The sequence below is a fragment of the Chenopodium album genome, chromosome 8, assembly GCF_948465745.1.
Source record: "Chenopodium album chromosome 8, dcCheAlbu1.1, whole genome shotgun sequence".
Taxonomy (NCBI): domain Eukaryota; kingdom Viridiplantae; phylum Streptophyta; class Magnoliopsida; order Caryophyllales; family Amaranthaceae; genus Chenopodium; species Chenopodium album.
This window is the reverse complement of record NC_137841.1, coordinates 5,807,537-5,834,464: the sequence shown is the minus strand read 5'-3', so window position 1 is coordinate 5,834,464 and position 26,928 is coordinate 5,807,537. Positions and strand designations below refer to the sequence as shown.

Genomic DNA, 26,928 nt, shown 5'->3' with positions numbered 1-26,928 from the left:
ACTTTCAAAATTTTACCTAGTTTCTCAACATCAAACTCAATTTTCTTTTTATTTACTTAAGTTAGAAATCTTCCCTTGTTTAACTTGAAATTTTGCACAAAATTCATCCATAGCCACGGGATATAGCACATTATTAGAAGCAGTAGATAACATATACTCCCACCCTTGAAATTTGATTAAATCGAAGAATTCTAAAAACCTAGCCTTCTTACACCATGTACTATCAAGTCTGTGACCAGTAATGTAGACACTTATTTGTGTCTCCCCAAAACCAAACCCGGTGATGAGTACCTTTCACGTCGAATCATAATCGAATGAAGTGAAAGTGTGGAAAGTCTAGTGTTGCGGATAGTTTTAATTCCTTTTCTCTTCTCTCTGTTTTTGAAAACTTATTTTAAGAAAACAGCCAATCCAGTTTATTTGGTCCATGATATGGGTCCAATAGTAGTGTAGTTGGATGGGGCTTAACAAGAGCTTTCCAACGACATATTATAAGCCCAATTCCGATGAATATTGAGGAAGCTATGGCCAATTTACTAAACTGGGCCCGGTTTGAGCCTTATATGCGGCCCGATGATCTAGAGGAGGGCCTAATATGATTTATCATTCCTGAATGGTTTTAGTCTTCTAGATTCTTCTAGAAGGTTCTTTTCATTCCTAATTCAATTAGCATTGATAAATTGACTTTTGTTGACTTTTCAGAGTTTTAATTAAAATCAAATAGCATTTTCGAGGAAATTATATGATTTTATCCTCCAGTACGGCAAACTTATCTGATTTTCGAAAACGCGTTAAAAACAGGCTTGGCGCCTGACTCCAGGCATTGGCGCCTGGAACCAGGCCTGGCGCCTGGCGCTAGGGATGGCAATGGGTCGGATCTGGACCGGGTCCAGATGGACCCGGATCCAGATCCATTTTTCAACCTTGGATCCAGATCCGCCCCGGATTCGTTGGGTCCATAAAATGAGGACCCAGATCCAGATCCGACGGATCCAACGGATCCGGGTCCGAATCCGGGTCCAAAACGGGTCTTGCACGTTTTGCCTACTTTTTTCAAACAAATTTAATAAAAACGCATTTCAACCAAGTTCAATGCATAAATTAGAGTTATACAACTAAAAATACAATGTAACACACATTATACATATTGTCTTTGAAAAAAAAAAATCCAAACATAAAAAAAAGTACGATGTTACAAATGACCAAACAAAAAAAAAATAACAATGGTGATTCCGATTTGAGCATCCAATATCCATATTCCGAAAGGACTAATCTTCATCACTACTAATATCATCAACATCCTAAAATAAAGAAACAAAACAAACAAAGAAAAGAATTAGTAATTGGCAAAAACTAAATTATACTTCGTATCAATCATATGTCTTAATATTAATAAATAATAATTTATAAACCTTACCATATCAATTATATCCACCTCTTGTACATCATTATCATTATCATCCTCCCGATCTTCGGTTATAGTTGAACATGAAAGTGATCCTTCAAAAGAGCCTATCATAAATAAAATAAAATAATTTACTTTGTATATTAGAATTATAAGTGTAATCTATAATAAAGTAAGAGAAAAAAAAACTAAGTAAAACATTACCCTTTACATCATCGACCATCCAACTTTGTAAGCACATCAAATCTTCTACGGTTTGAGAATGAAGTCGAGAACGGTGAGCACTAACCACTCTTCCACCCATGCTAAATGCACTTTCCGATGCAACCGAAGATACGGGAATTGCAAGAATATCTTTGGCAATTTTTTTCAAAGTTGGATAGTTTTGATCTCTACCCCACCATTTAAGAACATCAAATTCATTATCCTCCAGCAATGTGGCACTCTCAAAGTATTGTTCTACCTCACTCCTCAAAGGTGTTGTTCTAACTTTTTGTCTCTTTGATCTAGCAAAATCATCTTCATCATCACACTCATCAAAGCCTCTCTTTAATGGTGATTGTCCTACTACTACCTCATTCTTATTTTGAAACTCAAGGACAAGATTATCAAGGGTCCTTCTTATTCTTGCCATTTCACTATGGGCATCACTTCCATACAATTTTCCAAAATAATGAGCCACACAATCCATTTTATTTCTAGGATCTAAAATGGCAGCAATAGCCAAAATCCCATTAATATGTGACCAATATTTGTCAATTTTTCAACCATACTCTTAGCCATTGTCCTAATAACCTCATTATTATCAGTTTGCACCCACCGATTCAAAGCAAGTCTTATCTCACAAATAATTCGAAAAAACAAATTAGCAGTTGGATGATTTCTTATAGAAAAAACCTTAGTGGCCTTGTAGAATATTTCCAACTTTTGACAAACAAGAGTAGCCATAGTCCAATCATCATCACTAGGAATAGAAAACCTAAGCCTTTTATTTAAACGCTTCAACTTATGAAAGACATCCTTAAAAGGCAAACTAGATTCAAGCATCAAGTAAGTAGAATTCCACCTAGTTTTACAATCAAGACCCACTCTTTTAGGTTTATTCACATTCAAAAGACGACAAGCTTCCTCAAAATTTTCAATTCTTTTCGGGGTAGACATCCAAAATGCTATACACTCTCTTACTTTTCCAATTGCATGATCAATCACTTCTAAACCATCTTTCACAATTAAGTTTAGAATATGAGCACTACACCTCATGTGCAAAAATTCACCATTTAACACCAAGCAACTACTTTCTAGTTTCTCCATCAATACATTAATCATTGCATCATTTGTGGTACAATTATCAACAACAACGGATGAAATTTTGTTTTCCAAAGAATATTGAGACAAACTATCTAATAGAATCTTAGCAATAACCCCCTTCGTATGTGGACAAGGCACAAAACAAAACCTACATCCAAAATAAACATACCAAATACATGAATAAAAGCTATAACATTTAGCTATTATCACAAATAATAGCACAGTTCAAATAGCCAAAAACTAAATGATAAATATGGACGTTGCATTATATATACATTAATATTAGAAATAAATTGATTAGACAATTACCTTAGTGTTCGATTATGCAAATTCCATTTTTGATCAATGAAATGTTAAGTCACAGCCATGTACCCCTTTTTTTGGTTGGAGGCGGTCCACATATCAGTTGTTATTGCCACCCTACTATCATTGGCCTCTAAAAAAACCTTAAGAGAAACTCTTTCATTGTCGTACATTTTCATCACATCACTTCTCAATGTGTTCCTTGAAATCATTTTAAAATTTTCATTTAAGCTCTTCACAAAACTCCGAAATCCAATATGATCAACAATAGACAAAGGATACTCATGTATTACTACCATCTTAACCAACTTTTGCCTTGAAACATCTTGATCAAAAAGAACTTTCTTTTGCTTTTCCTTAACGGACAAAGAAGAAGTCCCATCAACTTCAGTCTTAATCTTCAATTGTGATTGACCAGCGGCAAGATTCAAATGCTTTCCCGAGCATACTTTTTTAGCATGCTTAAGAAGGTGAGATGTTCCTGAATTTCCAGTGTAAGAGAGCATACTTTTACAAAACTTGCAAACTGCCTTTTGTATACCATTGATTTTAGTCAGATCAAAATAGTCCCATGCTTCAGAAGTTAGTTTCTTATTTTTCTTAATACTACTAGACTCACTTTCTTTAGTAGTATCATTTTCGACCTCAACAAAACCCTCAAATTCTCCTTCCTCTTCTTCCTCTTTATCCGAAGGGACCATAAATGGTTCATCATTACTATCTTTAAAATTTGATTGTGCTTCCATAAACTGAAATTATTATAAAGGATAAAATCAGTAATATAATTCTATTAAAAAAAATCAGAAATATAATTCTATTAAAAAAGAATCAGAAATAAAATTAACTTAGAATTGTAATGTACTAAAAAGCGAGAGTTGATAATACGTGCTAATTATGTAGCTTAGAATTGTAATGTGCAAGCCCCAATCATTCGCTCACTCACTGTAACGCTTCATACATTATAAAAATGAACAAAACAAACTATTGCTGACTTGCTGAGGCTAAACAGATTCAATCACGCTAATGAATAAGCTGCTTTACTTCACAGTTACTTCACATACAAATTCCCATTATCATTGCTAAGTTCTTCTATAGTTGATAAACTGACATTGTGCAACCAAATTGGCAGCAAAAACATGCACAAATAGCCCACGAAATTTAGAATTTCATCAAATGACATACAAATAAACCCACAACTCCACAAGGCCATGAATTGAATCAACATCACAAATAAACCCACTAATTTCGTCAACAACACAAATAAACCCACGAATTTCATCAACTGAAATGCAAACTTGTACAAATTCATCACAAACAAATCTGAACTACTACTTTAGTTTATTTGCTCATACAAAGTAAACAAGTAAACAACAAAGAAACTAAAAAGAGGAGGGAATACGGGACTTACAGCAATGAAGGGAGATCGCCACCGATCTAACAGAAGTTACAGAACTGATCGGAGATCGCCGCCGATCTGATGGAGTCATGGTTCGTGGAGAGTAGGCTAAGTGGTGGCTGGTGGAGATTTCCAGATTGGAGAAGGAATCTAGAGAGAGAAAATTAGGGTTTTTTTTTGTGGGTTGATTTCAATTTCTAATATGGGCCGAAATTTGTGAGTCACTTTGTGAGTCTTGTATAGCTGTACGCCTGTACACTTGTACTCTTGTACGTTTTTTCCAGCTGGACCCGGATCCGATCCGGATCCGTCGGGTCCAAAATTTGAGGACCCGGATCCGTGAAAAACGGATCTGGATCCACGGATCCGGGTCGGGTCCAGATCCACTGCCATCCCTACCTGGCGCTAGCCATTGGCGCCTGGCGCTAGTGTTGGTGTTTGGCGCTAGTTAGCCAGGGTTTGCGCCAGCTCTGTTTTTTGTGCGTCGGACTCTGTTTTGTTTATTTTATCTTTTTTGCTGATTTTCTCTATAAATAACGTATTAAAAACTCCGTTTTCATTCACCAGTTATCATCAACAGTCAGTTTTAATTAACATTCATCTACAATCAGTTTTCATTCAATTAATCCTCTCATTCTCTTAATCATTCATCAATTCTTTCTTTTCCTAAACTTTTTTTTACATACAAAATTCCGCATTCATTAGATCTAGAAACGCCTAGCCATATTCGAAGTTGCCTTTGCCCTAGACGTGAAAGGTTTAATTTCTGAGAGTTTGGTCCCAAATCTCTATTTCAATTATTTAATTGTTTTGATTATTATTTTCCTTGAAGTTACTAACGTGTGTATTTTGTTATTAGAAAGAGGTATGAGGCATCAAAGTAAGTGCTTTAATGGTTTTAATTGATGTTATGATGTAGAAATCATGTTTAAATTGTTGTTATGATATTCCTAGTATCATGTCTAGGGTATTTTTAATATTAGATATGATTGCTATGATGCCTTTTATTTTCCTCCTAATATTTATGACTGCTAGTATCATGTTGAAGGAGTTATGTCTTCGTCGTGTGCAATTACTAGATATATAATTGGATCAAATTATGGAGATAATTAAGTTCGTACATTTGGGTCGTCGTTTTGCCATAGCTAGAGGTACTAACGATCTTTGGACTAGTAAAATAGCCCAAAGCCCAATTGGACGGATCCTATAAGGTCACACAAAGGGGCTAGATCGAGCATTAGAGGATGAGGCCCATCACGGGCCTCATCACTCTAGGTGGCCGGCCATGTAGTGGATTAGAAGGAGTTTTGGGCTTCGTGCCCTAGTCTAATTATAATGAGATTATAAATAGACTAGGTGCCTAGGTTTGCAGTAAGATAAGCAATTAACTGATCAGTGTGATCAAACCCTAATTAGCAAACACGAAACCCAACCCCTCTCAAAGTCCTCTCTCTCACACGGCTCTCTCCTCCTCCATTGGCGCCGGTGGTGTGTCACGGTGGTGGTGGTTCGTGCGGTGGTCGGTTATCCGTAAAGGTGGTGATCGCGGTTTTCCTCAATCACTCGACCAATCTAGTATTGGTGGACGGCTCGTTCGAATCTCGTGGACTAAGTAGAGGAGCAACGCTTGGGGCTCTATTCTCTCCCTGATTTTCCTGTCGAATAGCTTCGTGGAATTCACGCGTCAAAGGTATGATTATGTGTCTTGTGTGTTATGCATGTGATTCTTGGGATTGGTACTTGATTGAATATGATTCATGTTTTTCCGCTGCGTAGTACCTATAAACTCCTACAGTGGTATCAGTTAGCCTCTTGCATGAACGCGCTTGATCATAATAATACGATTATTTGATGTCCACGTTAATTTTATAATCAATTAAGAGGGAGAAATTAATCTAATTATGGTTCAATTATTATATTTAATGTGATTAAACTTTTGGAATCGATTAAATGTGATTTAATTATGCTCAAAATAGCCATGAAGAGACCGAATTTTAGCCCTAATTGTTCGAAATTTTCGAACCCCCTCACCCTAATTTTCGAATTTTTCGAAAATCCTAGCCTTAAAAATTATGTTTTTTGTGCTTGATTTTGATTTAATTCGATTTATTTTATGATTCATAATTTTAATCGGATTGATTTATGCATAAAAGTGTTTTGTGTATGATCATCAATTTAATTTTAAAAGTTAGAATTAAATTGGGATTAATTTTATGAAGAATCCTAATTTTAAAGTTAAATGTGATTTAATTTTAATCTTTTGGATTGATTTAATTTAATTTTAATAAGTGTTATTTTAATTAAATTAAAACACAAAAAAAAAAGTTTTAGGTGGTCGGCAACCGCGGCTGGGTGGCGCAGCCACGGCGGCTGCCGACCAGGTGGCGGTCCAAGAGGGAGGGGAAGGGGAGGGCGGCGGTCTTGATGGCTGAGGCAGCAGCTGTGCAAGCGTTGCACGCTGCTGCCGTGGCTGCCTCTGCTGCTGGTTGCTACTGCCTTGCGGCAGTGGCTGCTGCAAAGCAGCCAGCCACCGTGGCTAGCTCCGGCTAGCCAACCACGGTGGCCAGCAACCGTGCAGTCACGGTTCTTTCAAAAAAAAAAATTTATCTTATTTTAAAAAATTATTTCAAGATAATTATGAATTATTTTGGGATAAAATCAGTTTTATTTTGGATAAGATAAAATATTTTGAAAATATGATCTTTTATTTTAAAAGATAAAATTGGTTTTATTTGGATAAAATCTTTTATTTTAGGATAAAATCAAATATTCAAAAGTTGTTATATTTGATATTATCCATATTTAAAGTTGTTAAATTGGTAATTATCCTAATTAAAGTGGTTAATTTTGGATAAGATTGATTAGGATATTCTGAGCATATTCCAAAAGGATAATAATTGATTTAAATAATGTGATTATCCCATAATTAGATTAGGATATAATTGATTTTAAATTTATTTGATTGGCTAATAATTAGGATAGAATCTCCTAAATTTGTTAGGATAATCATGAAAGATTAAATATGATTTATCTTTCTAGATTAAAATATGATTTGATTCTATCTCATGACTAAATTAAATATATGATATTTAATAAATGGTCATGAATAATATATGATATTATCTAATTATGATTAAAATATGAGATATTTTAGGAAATGCGTTGACTTTATTATGAACATTCGATGTTGTATTTTAGACAAGCATGTTGAGTGATTTATTATATGGCACTTTTATAATATATGATATTATGTTGCTATATATAGACTAGTATGGCCCATAGATTCTTAAATACGATCTGCGCATCGTGATGTATTTTTGTAATCTAAATACGGTCTGCGTACCGTTAAGTATTTTTGTAACTTTTATTTAAAGTAAATAGAATAGTTATTTAAATAGTGTTAGCCCAAAGAAGCCCATGAAGTGAAGGCCCAAAGGAGCAAGGTGGATGGAGATCCATGACGATTCAAGTGGGAGCTTTTTCATTTCTAGTTTTCTTAGGACTAAGGGGCCATACTATGTCATGATTTATTGCATTAGTAGATCATGCATGTTAGATTTTATTTATGTTGATTGATGATGCGCTAGAGTTCACTAAATAATCACAACATAATAAATCTAGATCCCAGAAATATTGAGATAGCTTTTCCAATTAAAAACCCGATGAAACCTTTGATATTTTATGATGGGTCATGCCTCAGCTGGGTGTCATATTATATCTTAGGGGAGTGGGGGTAAATCACGTTTTACACTTTTAATTGGTTATACTCAACAAGGTTACCTAAAGAGTTTAGAACCTTGAAGCTAAGGGTAATAATTAAGCATGTGATGATTAATTATTCAACCAAGAGTTACAAGAGTTGTAATCAGTAAAGAGTTTACTCACCTTGAAAATGTAATGTTTGATGGTAGGGCCTCAGTCCGGTCAATTATTGCACAAAAAAAGGATCTTGGAATCACTTAAAATTCAATTGGGATTAATTAATCATTTAATAAAGTATTTTAAAGTTACCAAATGAATGCGTTTATGGTACTTTAGTTTTAAATTAAACATAATTATTAAACTTTGCCTTATTTTGACATAGATGGGTAGCCGTAACCACAATGACAACAACGTTTACAACCTTCGACCATTCCTTGAGAAGGATAGGTTGACAGGGGAGAACTTTTCCACTTGGAAAAGAATGCTAAGACTTGTTCTGAAATCTGAGGGTAAAGAGGATATCATTGATACCCCATTACCAGGACCTCTGCCAGAAAATCCAACTGCGGCAGAGATCAAGAAGCACAAGGAAGCTCATGATAGAGCTATACCTATCACTTTCTTAATGTTTGCTACCATGGAGCCTAGTCTTCAAAAGCGTTTTGAGGACCAGGATGCCTACTCAATCATGCAAGAACTCAAAGCTTTGTTTAAGAAACAAGCTAGAGTTGAAAGGTATGAGCTCCATCGTGAGATTCTAGATTGTAGGATGGAGAAGGGAGCCACAGTTCATGATCATGTTTTCAAAATGATCGGCCTAATTCAAAGTATGGAAAACTGGGGCACCCATACAGTGATGATTTGGCAACAGACATCATTCTCCATTCACTACCAGAAAGTTTTAACCAGTTTATCATGAATTTTAACATGACTGCCACTGCAAAGACTATGAATCAATTGCATGCAATGTTGGTTAGTGCTGAGAAACAAATCCCTAAGGAACCTAAGAAGGAAGTTCTTATGATTCAAAAGGGAAAGGGGTTCAAAAATAAGGGGCAAAGGGCTAGTGCCAAGAGCAAGGGAAAGCAAGTTGCCAAGGCTCCTGAAAAGCCTAAGACGACTCCAAAGCCCAAGGTTGCAAGTGAAAGTGAATGCTTTTACTGCAAGAAGAAGGGGCATTGGAAGCGAAATTGCCAGAAATACCATGACTTCCTCAAGAAGAATGGAGCATCAACCTCAGGTATAATGTTAGAAACATTTAACTTTCACTTAGGTATGTGATACCAAGTTGCAGTGCTTAACATAGTGATGTTGCGCAGGAACTGCAAATAAGTGAAGCTAGCAAGGAAATGGAGCTTGAAGGTTCACTAAAAGTATTTGAGTGGCCAGAGATAGCTTCATAGTTTTAAATTTTGATTAGTTTATCATGATTTTAGAACAATTTCCAGTTTTGATGAGACAATATTTCGGTTTTCTTATTTTGAATACTGAATTTGGTTTACTTGGCTTGGACAAGTGTTGATCCATGACCAAGGTAATAAATTTTTTTCATTTTTGCTAGATATGAGTTAATTTTGTTTTATAACATTGATATAAGTAGATCACAAAATAAGATTTAGATGATTCAAAATACACTTACTTATAACAAAGTAAGATTGGGTCACATAAACCATTTGCACATCCAAAGTTTTGGATGGACTCTCATTCTTATATGATTATGAATCACTTGAGAATTAGAAGTCATGCTTGATGACCAAGTTGCCTTTTAGTAGAAAGGGTACAAGGAAGCTAAAATGACCTTTTGGTACTCATACATATGATGTATGTGAATCAATAAGTTCAAAACTAGCAAAGAGATTTAACTATTTCATTGGTTTTACTAATGATTTAAGTAAATACATCGATAATTACTTAATGAAGTAAAGCATTGGAAACATTGAAATGTTCAAAATTTCCAAATGAAATGTAAAATCAGTTTGAGATAAACAATTTAACACCACAGTATGATTGTTGTGATAAATATTTAGCTCAAAAAGGATTGATCATCTAAAGGGAATTGTTGAATTAATTCACAATCCAGAAACATTACAATTAAATTGTATGTTTATGAAGAAGGAATCAAACTTTGCTTGCCATTGTTCGATCCAAGATTTAATGATTTACAAATATCGTTTTGAGGATATGCATTAAAACAACAACAATTGCGAATACACTAAACAAGAAACTTAACCAAAGCAATAAGAAGAGATGTCATAAGAGTTATGATTTGGAAATGTTCCAAAAGTTATCTTTCCTAAACAGGATTAAGGGTTATGAAATCAATGTAAAATGTTTACAAAGATAACATAATACACCTTAAATCAGAAAAGTAGTTCTTCATGGGTCTTCTCATGGAAACTAAGAGGTATTATTCCTACAATCGCGTAGAAACAAAGTGTTTGTTGCTCGCGATAGTGTCTTTATAGAAAGAATGTCTTCTTACAAAGCCAAGTGGGAGTAAAGTTAGATCTTGATGATCTTGATGAGATTCAAGACGAGCAACAAATGGATGTGGATAACACTACATCAGAGACGAAGGCATATGAAATCAGCTAATCTGATAAACCATGTGTCGAAGCAAGCTAATTCAACTAGCGAGGCTTCTATCGTCCCACTAGAATGAAAGACTTCAAAGAGTTGAAGAGAATAATTTTATTGTCGCTCATACCTATCGTAGGTTACTTGGGATCAAAACAAACAGTTTGTTGAAATTCTGAGAAAAGGTGGATTCTAAAATTTTCCTATTAAAATGGTTAGAATCCATGGCCTACAAGCAAGCTTTGGACAAATGCCAACTCAGGAAATGGCTTAAAGCCATGAAATCCAGTATGGACTCCATGTTTGTAAAAATGTGTTAGTCCATAATAGTCTTACAAATAGGGTCAAACCTATTAGTTGGGTAAGCCTATTCGAATTATTCTAGTTATGGATATCAAAATCACTTTCATGAAATGTTCTTGATGGTGAGAATGTATATGATACATCCTAAGAGTCTTGAAATCCAGAAATTCCTAGAAATTTTTGCAAACTTCAGAAATTCATTTTATGGATTGAAGTAAGCATTAAAGAGTTGGAACATTCGTTTTGATTAGGCAATCAAACAGTTTGATTTCCTTAGTAGAACGAAAGAATTCTTGTAGAGACAAGAAGTTTAGTGGGAGAAATTGGTCTTTTTAGTCTAGTATGTAGTTGACATACAGTTCATATGAAATGATATATCAATGCTTGAATAAGTCAAGCAATGGTTAGAAAGATTGTTTCAATATGATAGACTTAGAAGATGTTGAGTACACATTGGGAATTAAAATCCATGAAGTGAATCTTGAAGAATGACTGGAATGAATCGAGAGACTTATGTTGATGAGGATCTTGACGAGTTCATGAAGCAAGACTCTAAGATAGGATATCTTCCCATATTTCATGATAATAAACTCAGTAAGACTCAGTGCCTTCAAAATCTAATAGAGTTGAGATGTATGGATAGTGTACCTTATTCTTTTGCAAAAGGTTCATTATATGTGCCATGAAATGTACAAAGCAAGATGTTGCATATGACTTGTACATATGTAGCAGGTTTCAAGCAAATTCAGAATAAGCATACACAGAATTACCAGGAACAAATCCTTGAGTACTTGAGAAGCACTAAAAAGAACTCTTCTAGCTATTGTAATTTAAGCAAGTTGTCAAAAAGGTTACACAAATGCAAGTTTTCCAAACAGGCAAGATGATTCTAGATGGTGATCTAAATGCATGTTTGTGTCTGGATGGAAAAGGACAGTGAGCTTGGAGAGTTCAAAGCAGAGCACTGTTGCATACTCGATGTCAGAATATGTGTATTAAACTATAGTCAGATAGTTACAGAGGAAGTTCGGATTAAAATGTCATGTGACTAACAGGTCACCTTTGCCCAAAACAAAGGAGCCAGAGTCACATCACAAATCCAAACAAAAGGATATGAGATATCACCTCAATTATGAGATCATTGACCAGCGGAAGGTCGTGTTCTGCAAAGTTTTATTATGAGTGAGAAATCACTAAACCCCTTCCATGGACTAAGATATGAGAGTCATATTAAAGTCTTAGGATTGAAGCAAGTTATGTAATTTAAGTTGTATATGTTTTGAGAAAGCATATTACATGAGAAATGCATTAATTTGCAGAATTATGTTTAAAATAGAAATTATTATTTCTCTTATTTAATTATGGTTTTGGAAATTAAATAAAATGTCCAAAATAATTATGAATTGATGGGCTCATCAGGTTGATGACCTGGTGAATTGAAACCCCACAGGTGAACAAAATTCATATATTATTTAAAGTTCCTAGTTCGAGATCATTAAAGTGGACATAAATGATTTCAGTAAATGAAGTAGCATGTAAGATTGATTGGATAGCGCAGTTTCATGGACTATAGGGGCATAGTGATGCTCGGTCAATCACTTGGATATGCATGAATGATGCATGATCGAACTATTGACCTACTTTAAGTTCAAGTATAGAGCTTCCGTATATATTATTGGATTCCTTTGACATGAGTGGAACATTGATTTCATTCAATGGATGTTGTGACTGTGGTACACTCAAACGTCTAGCCGTAACTGGAGATTATAAAGGGTGTTTCCCGGTTATTTCAGAAGTTGAGTGGGAGTCATGTTACCACAAGATTGGATAGAGTCTACATATTAAATTAGGAAATGTGTCATGGCCGCTTGAAGAGGGAGAATTCAGAAAATACGTGGCCGCGTTCAAATGCATTACACAGTAATCATTGGGTTTTGTAATTCTAACTCAGATTTCAAGAAACGATTTGTAGATTAATATGATCTCGACATGTGATGCAATCATATTATCAAATCGACACATATATTGACTTAAGGAATTTGAATATTGCACCCTTGTCTCAGACAAGTGGGAGATTGAAGGAGTTATGTCTTCGTCATGTGCAATTACTAGATATATAATTGAATCAAATTATGGAGATAATTAAGTTCGTACATTTGGGTCGTCGTTTTGCCATAGCTAGAGGTACTAACAATCTTTGGACTAGTAAAATAGACCAAAGCCCAATTGGACGGATCCTATAAGGTCACACAAAGGGGCTAGATCGAGCATTAGAGGACGAGGCCCATCACGGGCCTCATCACTCTAGGTGGCCGGCCATGTAGTGGATTAGAAGGAGTTTTGGGCTTCGTGCCCTAGTCTAATTATAATGAGATTATAAATAGACTAGGTGCCTAGGTTTGCAGTAAGATAAGCAATTAACTGATCAGTGGGATCAAACCCTAATTAGCAAACACGAAACCCAACCCCTCTCAAAGTCCTCTCTCTCACACGGCTCTCTCCTCCTCCATTGGCGCCTGATATGTCTATTTTATATAGTATTTTACCCCCGTCCCTTGGTCGTTATTAGTAGTGTTTTTGGCTCTTTCGGGCCACTTTTATTACTAATTTGTGTGTTCTAGCGTTTTCGTAGTTTTAGTTGTATTTTACAGGAAATTGCACTCTTGGAGCATTTTCCCGGGCTTTATTGGATCGACTACGGAAGCTAGAAGGACACGACCACTTTTGGAGCCCAGGATCGGTGAGAGCCGGTGATTAAGGGCTCGGTAATTAGGATCACGAGGCATTTGGACCAAGTATTCGATACCCGAGAGGAAATCCGGATTGGGCCGAGAAATCTAGCCCAATCGAAGTCCAAGCCTCGAAGAAGAAGACCGGGCCCGATCGGGTGAGCGTAGGCTCGATCGGGCGCGGCATGCCAGCAATGGGTGCTGTAAAAAGGCGGGCCCGATCGGGCGGCCCTTCGCCCGATCGGGCGCGTGTTTCTGGAAAGGCTCTTTTGTCGAGCAATTAGTTTCTAATTAGGAGTTGTTTTAGTTTTGTTTTAAATACGTTTTGTGCGGAATAATTAGGGGTCTCTTCTCTTGGACCACTTCTTCTTCTCTCAATCCCTCTTCTCTTAGACTTTATCTCTCTACTTAGTTTTCTCTCTCTTAATCTCTCTCTAAACTTTTGTTCTTAATTCTTTCATTAATTCCAGATTTATTTTGGTAACGATTTCTTTTCCCTTAATCTTAGTTATTTATTTTATTCCTTTCACCATGATTTATTTTATTGTTTTGATTAGTTTAGTTTTTAATATGTGTGAGTAATTTAATTTCTAGGGTTTATGGGGATCTAATAAATAATATGAAGGGGTAAATTATTGTTGTTAATTATCAATGCTAGATTAATTTCCTATTGATTGATTAAATGCTCTGTGACTAGATTAGGCCTATCTTTTATGCATGAGTTTGACAATATTGATTCAAGAATCGAGAGATGATAATTAATGTTTAGGTCTAGTTTCAATAGGCAGGTTAATTTATAAATGGTTAAGTCAAGACTCGAGAGATGAGATTTAATACCGATAAATTAATTGTGTGATTGTAATAAGTAGCGAGAGCCCTTTACAATCTGGTTAATTAATGCATTGATGATTGACTATTATTGATTATTGGTATTGCATGATTATTTCTTATTGGATTGTTTTAATGTTTTACAATTGCGGCTTGTAAAAGTATAGCAATATTAAATTGATGAATCGAGCAGATGTTAATTTGATATTAAAGGCTATTTTCAATAAGAACTTAGATCTAGTAAATTGCGAGAGCCTGTTAGATCTATGTTGATTAATAAATTGCGAGAGCCTGTTAATCATGTTATTTATGCAATGTCAATGATTGATTCCTATGTTTTACCCTGGAGTATTGTTTATTGGTGAACCTATACCCTAGATCCCTTTATATATTGTTTTCTCCCTACTCTTATTCTTTGTAGTTTAGTCTCATACTTAATTATAAATATTGGTTACTTAAATAATTTAGATTATAATAATTAATTGGAAGTAAAAAGACTTGTTTCCCTGTGGAGATCGACCCTACTTCCCTATCTACCTTAGTTAGTGATTTAGGTATTTATTTTTTATTAGGGGATACGACTTTACCCTGTCAAAATTTGGCGCCGTTGCCGGGGAAACGGTTTTATTTTTATTTCTAGTTATTATTAGAGTCTAGATTATTTTTAATTTATTATTATTATTATTTTTTAATTTTTTTTTTTTTTTATGAGTTGAAAATATCCATGCTTATGTCACTACAAGAATTATATAATTTTTATGCATCACCTAACTACTGTAGTTGTCAACGTCTTTGTCATGAAAATCCTGAATGCCCTCATAGTGAGTTTTTTGTGCGTGCTCCGGATGATTTTAGAGTCTTTCCGTATACATATGATCATATTCGGAAACGATTAGTTGCTAATGAAAGTTATTGGAAGGCTCTTGATGAAAAAGTCTATGGACACTATAATAATATGAATGTTATTGAGGATGAAGAACCATCGGTTATAGAATTTGTGGTTGAAAAATCATTGGTTGACGAATCAGTGATTGAAAAATCATTAGCTGTAGAAACGGTGGTTGGTAATTCCTTTGTTGATGATGAGGTTATTTGTGAGGGTAAAATTTTAAAGTCATTATTGGATGATAAAGACAATGACTACCTCCATGTTCGTTATATTAATTCTAAATTTTTAGCGGAGGAAGTAGAAGGTTGTGGTGTATTTTCATCCCCCTCTTTTGATTTTTCTTTCTACCTTGAGTTCTCTTTATATACTCCTAACTTTTCCTTTGTAGGGATAAATGTGCTTGCTATTAAGCCCTATATAGTGCTTAATGAAATGTTTGCAGGAGCGTTTGATAAGTTACTCAAGGCATTGAATTCTTCCGATTGAGAGAAGGAGTATGGTCGAGCGGGACCTTGATAAACTAGCGCTTTGCGGGAGGCAACCCGTATTTTGTTGATTTTTATTTAGTTTTTTATTTATTTAATTGTTTGTGTGTTTTCTTTTTGTTTTGTTTTAGAGAGGTAGAGGAGAGTATATCTTATATTTGTGGGAGTGTGATTTTGTGCAGAGATACTAGAAAAGTTGAGAAAAGATCGAAGGGCTAAAGGAATCCCGGAGCAATTAGCAGCAGCAAGCTGCCCCGTCAAATCAGTAGCACGGGCCCGATCGGGCAGAGCTCGCCCGATCGGGCGCGCGTACGCGTCAGCAAACTTAGTCAACTTTGACAGGCTATAACTTTTGCGTTTCTTATCCGATTTTTGCGTGTGACCTGTCGTTGGAAATCTATTCAAGTCTAGTTTCCAATGCAATTGGAATAACTGCATTATCATTTATATATCAAAAGTTATGATCAGAATAGTGCACCTGACTCAAATTTGAACTTTTTCCCACTAACACTTTGTTTCTTTCTTGCCCAATTTTGTTCCAAAGAGATGTATTGCAATCCTCGAGAATTTGGTGACATTGATGTGGTGATGATGAAGAGTAGTCACCTTGACTACTAGCTTCCCTTTAAGACAATGAGGACATTGTCTGTTTAGCTTGGGGGGAGGTTCTCGTGTTCGTATGGTACATCTTTCACTCTCTCTCTTCTCTTTTTACTTTTATTTTTCTTAGTACAGATTTTATTGCTTTCTTAGGTTAGTTTTATTCCAATGAATTATGAATCATGCTTTCCTGTGCCCCTTGATGAAAATTTTTCGAAATTGTTTTGATTCTTGGTTATTGATGATAAATATTGTGGATTAGTTGATCATGATTTGATGTTTGATTGCCTTGAAACCTTAACATGCGTCAATTTTGTCCAACTACTTGTGAATATAGTGCTTGACTAGTTGATTTGGTAAGGAATGTGTGATAGTTCCATAGTTCCTGATATGTCAATGAATTTGAGTATTGGTTTGCAACTACTAGTAATGTTTATATGATTCATTATTATGCACATTGTGGAGGACGAAGGTATTTGTTCTTTTAGGTAGCCTCCAGACATTGTAGATACATTTGTTCCCTTCTTGCTACCCATGTTGTTGCCTTGACTTTTTGTTGTTTATTAGCCTTATTACAAGCCTATTTTGCCCCATTGGTTACTAGTCCCAAGCTTGGCTTGGGGGAGCTATTAGTGAGTGAGGTGAGAGAGTTTGTAGTGTGCTTACTATTTGCACAACTTGGGTGGGGTTTGAGAAGTTGTTTTGTTGTTATTCATGTTTATTTTTGATGAGTATGAGAGTTATAATTTTCTTGAAAAAAAAAATAAAGCATGATGTTATGAAAAAATAGAAGTTCAAAGAAATAAAAAATGTGAAAAAAATAAGTGAACTTCAAGAGAAAAAAATGTTCAAATGTTCTAGTTGGAGGTTGATCAAAGAAAAATAATTCTGATCCTCAATGAAAAAAATTCAAGTTTGGAAAATAAGTTTGTTTATTCACTCTACTTCTTCATTATTATATCTTATGAGTGAAATTGTAAGTGTTGGGATTATTTATTATGATTGGAGTTTAGTTGGTTGATGTTAGAGTTGGTTATGTAGGAGATGTATGATCATTATTTATTTTGATCATGGGTTTTATTAGGATATGGCTCCTTTAAGCATAGCTTCTCTCTCACTTATTCCCAAATTTATCTTACCCTTTACCCTAGCCTTACATTACAAGCTTTAAAGACCTTCCGACCTTTGTGCATAGAATTGTATGAATGTGAAAGTGTTGTTTATCAATGCAAGTTATGATTTGGCATATTTCGAGTCGACTAGTAGGATTGAGCGTTCATTGTTTTATACACACAAGAGTGTGAGTTGGGAGGGCATTGTTCACATTAAAGGGGTTGGATGGAGAGCGATCGAGTACATCTTTTACTCGCCACATAAATGAGAGTTGAGTGTGTGAGCACTAGTCTTGAATTCTATATGCTCTTGTGGTTTGCTCTATTTGTCAATTGTTAGGGAAGATTGGTAGTTAGACGGATTTGATTGATTGACTTTGATACTTATTTGTCGGATTTACCTTGAATTGTATTTATTGGTTTGAAATGTATTTGGGGTGAAGTTTTGATTTATTTATTCATTGCTTTGCTTAGGGACAAGCAAAGGTTTGGCTTGGGGGAGTTTGATATGTCTATTTTATATAGTATTTTACCCCCGTCCCTTGGTCGTTATTAGTAGTGTTTTTGGCTCTTTCGGGCCACTTTTATTACTAATTTGTGTGTTCTAGTGTTTTCGTAGTTTTAGTTGTATTTTACAGGAAATTGCACTCTTGGAGCATTTTCCCGGGCTTTATTGGATCGACTACGGAAGCTAGAAGGACACGACCACTTTTGGAGCCCAGGATCGGGGAGAGCCGGTGATTAAGGGCTCGGTAATTGGGATCACGAGGCATTTGGACCAAGTATTCGATACCCGAGAGGAAATCCGGATTGGGCCGAGAAATCTAGCCCAATCGAAGTCCAAGCCTCGAAGAAGAAGACCGGGCCCGATCGGGTAAGCGTAGGCTCGATCGGGCGCGGCATGCCAGCAATGGGTGTTGTAAAAAGGCGGGCCCGATCGGGCGGCCCTTCGCCCGATCGGGCGCGTGTTTCTGGAAAGGCTCTTTTGTCGAGCAATTAGTTTCTAATTAGGAGTTGTTTTAGTTTTGTTTTAAATACGTTTTGTGCGGAATAATTAGGGGTCTCTTCTCTTGGACCACTTCTTCTTCTCTCAATCCCTCTTCTCTTAGACTTTCTCTCTCTACTTAGTTTTCTCTCTCTTAATCTCTCTCTAAACTTTTGTTCTTAATTCTTTCATTAATTCCAGATTTATTTTGGTAACGATTTCTTTTCCCTTAATCTTAGTTATTTATTTTATTCCTTTCACCATGATTTATTTTATTGTTTTGATTAGTTTAGTTTTTAATATGTGTGAGTAATTTAATTTCTAGGGTTTATGGGGATCTAATAAATAATATGAAGGGGTAAATTATTGTTGTTAATTATCAATGCTAGATTAATTTCCTATTGATTGATTAAATGCTCTGTGACTAGATTAGGCCTATCTTTTATGCATGAGTTTGACAATATTGATTCAAGAATCGAGAGATGATAATTAATGTTTAGGTCTAGTTTCAATAGGCAGGTTAATTTATAAATGGTTAAGTCAAGACTCGAGAGATGAGATTTAATACCGATAAATTAATTGTGTGATTGTAATAAGTAGCGAGAGCCCTTTACAATCTGGTTAATTAATGCATTGATGATTGACTATTATTGATTATTGGTATTGCATGATTATTTCTTATTGGATTGTTTTAATGTTTTACAATTGCGGCTTGTAAAAGTATAGCAATATTAAATTGATGAATCGAGCAGATGTTAATTTGATATTAAAGGCTATTTTCAATAAGAACTTAGATCTAGTAAATTGCGAGAGCCTGTTAGATCTATGTTGATTAATAAATTGCGAGAGCCTGTTAATCATGTTATTTATGCAATGTCAATGATTGATTCCTATGTTTTACCCTGGAGTATTGTTTATTGGTGAACCTATACCCTAGATCCCTTTATATATTGTTTTCTCCCTACTCTTATTCTTTGTAGTTTAGTCTCATACTTAATTATAAATATTGGTTACTTAAATAATTTAGATTATAATAATTAATTGGAAGTAAAAAGACTTGTTTCCCTGTGGAGATCGACCCTACTTCCCTATCTACCTTAGTTAGTGATTTAGGTATTTATTTTTTATTAGGGGATACGACTTTACCCTGTCAGCGCCGGTGGTGTGTCACGGTGGTGGTGGTTCGTGCGGTGGTCGGTTGTCCGTAAAGGTAGTGATCGCGGTTTTCCTCAATCACTCGACCAATCTAGTATTGGTGGACGGCTCGTTCGAATCTCGTGGACTAAGTAGAGGAGCAATGCTTGGGGCTCTATTCTCTCCCTGATTTGCCTGTTGAATAGCTTCTTGGAATTCACGTGTCAAAGGTATGATTATGTGTCTTGTGTGTTATGCATGTGATTCTTGGGATTGGTACTTGATTGAATATGATTCATGTTTTTCCGCTGCGTAGTACCTATAAACTCCTACACATGTTAGGGTTAAAGATTTGATTTTTATTGCTTAGTGACATGCTAGGGTTTGTTATTAATCTTGTTAGTATCATGCCTAGGATCTTGCTATTATTATGCTTTAATATTAACATGAACATGATTATGATTATAATTGTTATAATTTAAGATGATTACGAATATTATGAATATTATTATTTCGATGGTGATTATTTTATTTATGATAATTATTTTAATTATTATTAATATGATGATTATTATTATGTTTCTTGATTATATTTATTGTTATTGCTTGATCACACATTTTATGCATGTTTAAAGGGAATTAGTACTTGTAATCACGCTTAATAAGATATTTAATAATCTTGTTAGGGTTAATTTGATTATAATTTCAAGTGATCGCCAATGATAGTTTATGTGTGCATTGTATTCAACCAACATAGATAAACAGGTTTAGGGTAATCCTATTGATTGCATGTTAGTCAGAAAGCGCACATGAATACAATCAGAATAAAGTAGAGGCCTATTATTAGGGCAGGTTCAATCTCTTTTAGGTTGGATTTGTACCTTCATCCCCGAACCCTTATTTGGTTCTAGACCTTATGGAGTTGACGATCTCATGGATCGTTAAGGGGTGTAACCTTCACCCTGTGAACGGTTTACAAGTTCCTAAAACTTGTTGGCGACTCTTTTGCTCTATCTTCTTCCCTTTTGGACGCCACCGTACTTTAGTGTATGATCACAGTGGGGTTCAAGCTAGGGGTTAACGCTTGAAATATTCCCTACAAGTAACATACCTTCCCGCGCTTGCAAGAAGTTCCACTTGGTCATCATCTGCATCAACCTCTTCTTCCTCTTCCTCTACAAAGGCATCCACTTCACTTTCTCCCTGATTCTCTTGTTCTTCCTGATTTTCCTCTTCGCCTTGATTTTCCCCTTCGCCTAGATTTTCCCCCTTTTCGAACCCATCAACTTCCTCAATTTCCTTTTCAAGTGACTTTTCTTTCTCCTTTTTCTGTTTCCATTGACGCAATTTATCGAGTACACTTGAAGTACTGTACTCTTCTTCAACATTCTTGCTCTCAACTTCCTTAGGGTTTGATGGTAAAGGTTTCGGGTTTTCAGAGGGTTTGGGAGAATCAGAGGTACTTTTGGTTGATTTTGGAGAAGGTTTATAATTCACCATTGCTAAAGGTGAAGTTTCTTCTTGAATGGTGTGTTCGGTGTTTTGGGAATTTTCAGAAGAAACGATTTCTGCAATGATAACTGTAGACACCTAAAAATGTCTCCCCAAAACCAAACCCGTTGATGAACACCTTTCACCACCATTATTGGTCGAGTTGAGTATTTAATCTTTGGAGTGCTTAAATCCATGTTCTATCCAATATATTTCATGAACCAATCCAATTTCTAGCTCATTTCCCTAAACCATAACCTATTTTCCACTTTTCGTGTCCACATCGCAAAACTGAGAGAAACTGATTTTATGGCTATAAAATTTTGATCCAATTATTATTTTGTTGGATAGGACTTTAAATAATCTTTCCAACCATATATCATAAGCCCAATTCCGAGCTATAACGAAAAAGATATGAGCAAAACACTAAACTCGGCCTAAAACCGACGCCCTTCCAATAAAACGACCATATCTTAAAATCTACATATCATTTTGACTTAAGTCTAATTGGGTTGGAAATTAGACTTGATAATCTTTCCAATGATATATTATATTCCTTATTCCGAGTTACGGATCAAAAGTTATGATTATTTTAAAAACGGGTAAAAAACTGAAATTACCGCGCAGCAGCAAAAATGCCGCGACGCGGCAAAAGCTGACGTGTCACGGGACTTATTCCCTGACACGGTGCCCATTTTTGTAATTCTGCACAATTTTCTCCTGTTTCAAGGGATTTTGCACCGTGTTATGGTGCAATTTCCCGTGTCACAGTGCCCATTCCGTGACACAGGGATATTTCGTGTAATTTCCGCGTACTTTTTACACCGTGACATGGCATACTGCACTGTGCCACGGTGGACAATGCCGTGTCACGGAATTTCTTCCCGTGTCACGGTGCACATCCCGTGCCACGGGATTGCTCCGTGTTTTCTCCGCGTAATCCCTAAACGCGTTTTCACTTCCCGTAACCTAATTATTTCCCGCGTCACTCAGTTTTTCCCCGTGTCACGGGATCTTCCCCCATCTGACGGTGCCTGCCACCGTGTCACGGTGCTCTTTGCCGTGAAACGGTATTATTTTTTAGGGTTTTTATCTTTTTAGGGTTCCGCGTGTTCCCTCTGCTCATTTTCCCTATAAATAGGACCCCCCTTTCTGCAGTTCGGGGCAGCAACAATCATTCTCTCTCACCTTACACCAAAAATCATTCTCTTCTCCCTCTTTAACCTAATTTCTAGCCTCCTTATTCTTTCATAACAATTCCCCTAAGCACTCCAAGGAGTCTATACTTAACCCGAGGTTCTGTCCTTAAACCAAGGCGTGAAAGGTACAAATAACTGAGGGTTTGGACCAAATCAACTCTACTTTTTATTTAATTTAATTTTCATTTACTTTATATTTTTATTGAAGTTACTAACAATTTATTCATGATGTAGCAATTTAAAGGAACGCGCGGAATGTAAGTAATTAATTAAATTAATTACTCTTATTTTATTTTAATATTGCTAGTATCATGATTAGGTTATTTTATATTTAATTTGACTAACGCTATTATTGTTGAATTGCTTCCAATATTGATGTTATTCTATTATTTTTATGATCACTATATTGCATGTTTAAAGGGAATATGTAATTGAAAATCACGCTTAATAAGATAATTTGGACAACCGGTTTAGGTTCCTTTTAATCTTGTTAATTAATTCAAGTGATCACAAATATTTTAGAATTATATGTTGCATTAATAATCAACCAATTTAGCTTAATAATAGTTTGGAGCGAATTGAATATTTTGTTTGTATGCCTTTGAGATCGCAGGAATCACTTTTCACTATAAGAATCGAGTAGAGGCCAATACGGGCGAATGTGACTCCATGACTCACTTCGTACCATCATCCCCGATCCTCCTTTCATGGTTCCGAACCATATGGAGTTAGTAATCTCATGGATTATGAATGGGGTGTAACCTTCACGGGTCAATCGTTGTTGCTTTCATTGTCCCTTATTCGTGGTTGCCTTATAATGATCCGTGAATGGTTTACAAGTTCCTTAAAAACTTGTTGGCGACTCCCTACTTTCCTTGTCCCTAATCGTATACGTCAATTCCCACTTCCTATGAGTGCCAAGCATATTCACACATGCTTTTAACGTAGGCGCACTTTGAATGACGCCTACAATAACCATGGTGTTTGATTGTGATTTAGTTCTTGAGTTTTTTTACTGAAGAGGATGAATGTGATTTGAAAGTGGAGTGAAAAGGTGGGTGAAAGATGCTTTTTATATTTATTGAAGCGGTGCAAGGGAATTGAATGGTTTTACTGTTCAGTCATTAATTGAAACACATTCAATTAATTTGTAAAATCATTTGGCAGGATGTATTTTCAAAATTCACTTTCTTTCCAAATTCATTTAATTTCACAAATCATAACTTCTTTCTAAATATACACATATTGGAACACGGTTTAAACACATATGAACAGTATATTATTAATTGCTTACATAAATAAGTATTTTACTGAACTTACCTTTAGTAATTAACAATGGTGACACTTCAGCTATGTTTGTCACACCAAAGTTGCGCCAAAAGCTCTTTAAACTTTATTTACACTATTTTTGAATCGGCCATATCTTGGAACTTCAGAAGCAATCAAGTTAGCTTGATCATCCGAAGTTCCAATCTCAATTTCTCAAATCTTTCTCTGTTCAAGGGTTTGGTTAGAATATCAACAATTTGACTTTCTGTTTGACAAAATTCTAACTTAATATTCCCTTGTTCCACATTGTCTTTTAAAAAGTGATGCCTAATGTGGATATGCTTTACCTTTGAGTGTTGAACTGGATCTTTAGAAATACAAATAGCACTGGTATTGTCACAGTAAATAGGGACACATTAAAAAATAATACCAAAATCTCTAACCTGTTGTTTTATCCATAGAACTTGTGAGCAACATGCTGCTGCTGCCACATACATAGCTTCAGCTCTGGACAATGCAACAGTATTTTGCTTCTTGGAACCCCAAGAAACCAGACAAGGTCCTAAGAACTGAACCATACCTGAAGTACTTTTTCTGTTAACCAAGTCACCTGCATAGTCAGCATCAGTAAAGCTATTTAATTCAAATGAGTCACTTCTAGGATAGAAGAGACTCAAGTCATCAGTTCCTTTTAAGTTACGAAGAATTCTCTTTACTGCTACGAGGTGAGACTCCTTTGGATTTGCTTGAAACCTGGCACATAAACCTACACTAAAAGATATGTCAGGTCTACTTGCTGTCAAATAGAGTAAAGAGCCAATCATACCTCTATACATAGTTTGGTCTATGCAAGTTCCAGTTGGATCTTTATCCAATCTAGTTCCAATACCCATAGGAGTCTTATTGGTTTTTGCATTTTCCATCTTGTATTTCTTGATCAGTTCCTTGATATATTTTTGTTGATGGATCATGATTCCTTCTTTAGTTTGCTTGATTTGCAATCCGAGAAAGAAGTTTAACTCTCCCATCATACTCATTTCGAATTCTCCACTCATTAGGTCAGCAAAATACTTACACAGAGATTCATTAGTTGCACCGAATAAAATATCATCAACATAAATTTGTACAACTAATATGTCAGTTCCATTTTATTTTAAAAACAATGTTTTATCAATTTTTCCACGTTTAAAACCATTTTTCAATAGGAACTTTGACAGTCTTTTATACCATGCTCTAGGAGCTTACTTCAGCCTATAAAGAGCTTTGTCAAGCTTGTAGACATGGTTTGGGAATTTTGGATTTTCAAATCCAGGAGGTTGTTCCACATAGACTTCTTCATCAAGATATCCATTCAAAAATGCACATTTAACATCCATTTGGTACAGCCTAAATCCCATATAAGCAGAAAATGCAATAAGTAGGCGTATAGCTTCTAACTTGGCTACAGGAGCAAATGTTTCTTCATAGTCAATACCTTCTTGTTGATTGAAACCTTGTACTACAAGCCTAGCTTTGTTCCTGACAATAATACCATGCTCATCTAGCTTGTTCCTAAACACCCATTTTAAACCAATTGTCTTCTTTTGCTTAGGTCTAGGTTCTAGATGCCATACTTTGTTTCTTTCAAACTCGTTAAGTTCGGCTTGCATAGCATTAATCCAGTCTGCATCAGTCAAAGCTTGAACATGGTTCTTAGGTTCCATTGAAGATAGGAACGCATAAAATGCACAGAAGTTCCTAACCTGAGATCTGGTTTGAGTTCCTTTTGTGATATCACTCATGATTGCATCAACTGGATGAGATTTCTGATGTTTCCAAGGCTTTGGAGTAAAGTCTTTAATTGGATACAATCTTTCTTCATTGTCGGTGACTGGTTCAACTGTTGGAACTTCATCTTGATTTTCAGTTTGAACTTCTTGATCAGCTTCGTTCTATTCTGAAACTTGAGGAGTTCCTGTTGCATTCTCTAATGTAGGATCTTCATTTGCTTCTGTATTTGCCTCATTTTCTTCCAGCTGCTTTTGTAATGATGTTGACTCTTCATCTTGATCCATCTTGCGAACAAGTCCTATTTCAAAGTCATCATCACTTTCCTGTACATCAATCAATTGTTCAGTTTCATCAAATATAATATGTACAGATTCCTCAACACACATTGTTCTCTTATTATAAACCCTATAAGCTTTACTATTTGAGGCATATCCTAAGAAAACAACTTCATCACTTCTTTCATCAAACTTTCCTAAGTTTCTTTTACCATTATTATGAACAAAGCATTTACAACCAAAAGATCTGAGGTGAGAAATGTTAGGTTTTCTCCCTTTGATTAGCTCATAGGGAGTTTTGTTGGTGATGGCTCTAACAGATACTCTATTGAGAATATAGCATGCTGTATTAACTGCTTCTGCCCAGAAGTTTCTTGGCAGACCACTTGAGATTAGCATTGTTCTATCCATGTCTTCAAGACTTCTATTCTTGCGTTCCACCACTCCATTTTGTTGTGGAGTTCTTGGTGCCGAGAAGTTGTGATCCATACCATGCTCAGTACAGAATTCATCAAATTTAGAATTTTCAAATTCTGTGCCATGATCTGACGTAAGGTGAATCAGTGGATTACCTATTCTTCTTTGTTCTTTCTTTACAAAGGATACAAATTCATCAAATGTTTCATCTTTGCTAACAAGAAAGAAAACCCAAGTAAATCTTGAAAAATCATCAACAATTACCATTACATATCTCTTACCACTTCTACTTTGGATTCTCATAGGACCACATAGATCCATATGAACAAGTTCCAAAGGTCTTTTGGTGCTTACCATTTTCTTGGATTTAAAGGAACTTCGAGTCTGTTTTCCTCTAACTCATGCATCACACACTTTGTCATATAGGAACTTGATGCAAGGGAGACCTTCCACAAGTTCCTTAGCTCTAAGTTTATCAAGTAATGTAAAGCTAGCATGACCAAATCTTTTATGCCATAATAAAGGATCATTCTCAATAACACTGAGACATGTAAGACTGCTTTTAGGAACTTCGTTAAGATCCACAACATATGTGTTCCCTTTACGAGTTCTTTCTAAAATAATGTTCCCAGTGTCATTATGAATGATTCTACATTTATTTGAAGTAAAACTTACTGAGTTTCCTTTGTCACAAAATTGTGAAATGCTCAACAAGTTGTGTTTGAGACCCTCGACCAAAAATACATTATCA

General features: G+C 35.5%; 1 pseudogene; it reads right to left on the bottom strand.

Annotated features, from left to right (window-relative positions):
- Positions 1–964: 964 nt before the first annotated feature.
- Positions 965–21,256, bottom strand: LOC145642671 (zinc finger BED domain-containing protein RICESLEEPER 2-like; annotated as a pseudogene).
- Positions 21,257–26,928: the final 5,672 nt, after the last annotated feature.